Genomic DNA, 1,302 nt, shown 5'->3' with positions numbered 1-1,302 from the left:
TAAACCCTAAATATGTGCATATTACCTACCATATTTGCTGTATATTCTATAAAATGTTTTCAAGGTGAATAGTAAAATGAAGTATGATTTCCTTTGCACCTCACAAACTTGTGATCAAACAGGGTTGGCATTCATGTTACAGCTTGGGAGATTTTTTTTTCTGTTTTATTTTGAAATTTTCAGCGATTCTGCAAATTGAGCTGTATGCCATATAGACACAGAGAACCCTTAGAAAATGAAAGAATTATTGGGATGATGCATGCAAAAGCCCAATTTTCATCTGAATTACATATCTATAAGCATGACTTAATGATTTGGTTCTCAAGTTTGGAGTTAAACATATCTCAACATGAATTTAATTTATGTCACTGAATTCATTAATATTCTATTCTCCTTTATGCACTGAGATAACAAAATTGACATAATAAGTTCATATAATAATAATAATAATTTCTATAAAGATTAAATGAGATGATGCTTAGAAAGTCATGAGAATAGTGCCAGAAACAGCAGTCATTCAGCGAATGACAAGTGATAGTAGTCATAATAAAAATAAGTGAAGTGAAGGCACTCAGTCTTGACCGACTCTTTGCGACCCCATGGACTATAGCCTACCAGGTTCCTCCGTCCATGGGATTTTCCAGGCAAGAGTACTGGAGGGGGTTGCCATTTCCTTCTCCAGGAGATCTTCCCAACCCAGGGATTGAACCCGGGTCTCCTGCATTGTAGGCAGACGCTTTACCATCTGAGCCACTAGGGAAGTCACTCATAATAAAAATAAATATGGTGTTAATAATAGTAGTAACAGTAGGATTACTAGTCACAACCATGGTATTTTCATATTTGTCTTGAATGATTAAAAATATTTTGTAGCTTTACTTTTGTTCTTGAACCTCAGATTTAGCCAGCTTTTGCATGAGAATGTTAAGTGAGGCAAGGGAGCAAGTCATAATAAAAATGACCTCAGCTTACATTGAATTTAGTCTATTACTGATATTTCACATGGACTCTCAACTCCAAAACAAACCCCAAGGAAGGAATATTAGTGGAACATGATTTATAAATGGCTAAGGCATCTGTAACTGGATTCATCTTATATGGGAGGTTGTTTATCTTATGCATGAATCCATGGGCTGGAAGTGACCTCAGAATGTCTCCGGATTCCATGTCCAGCTTCTGTGCTATTGTAGGTAGTTCTCTTCCTCAGAGGAGTGTCTGTAGTCACTTCGGGCCCAATGTCTTGCAGATCCCTGACCACAGGGAAAAGGGCCCTGGTCTCCTTCATGTCTAGTATGAATACAG

General features: G+C 37.3%; 1 non-coding gene across 1 annotated transcript; it reads right to left on the bottom strand.

Annotated features, from left to right (window-relative positions):
• Window positions 1–688: 688 nt before the first annotated feature.
• On the bottom strand, window positions 689–760 carry TRNAC-ACA (transfer RNA cysteine (anticodon ACA)). The gene has a single exon. It is a non-coding gene; the product is annotated as a tRNA-Cys (tRNA).
• Between the last annotated feature and the right edge of the window lie 542 nt (window positions 761–1,302).

This window comes from Dama dama, chromosome 30, assembly GCF_033118175.1.
Source record: "Dama dama isolate Ldn47 chromosome 30, ASM3311817v1, whole genome shotgun sequence".
Classification (NCBI taxonomy): Eukaryota; Metazoa; Chordata; class Mammalia; order Artiodactyla; family Cervidae; genus Dama; species Dama dama.
Note: the sequence above shows the minus strand (reverse complement) of the source record. Positions and strands in the feature narration are given on the sequence as shown.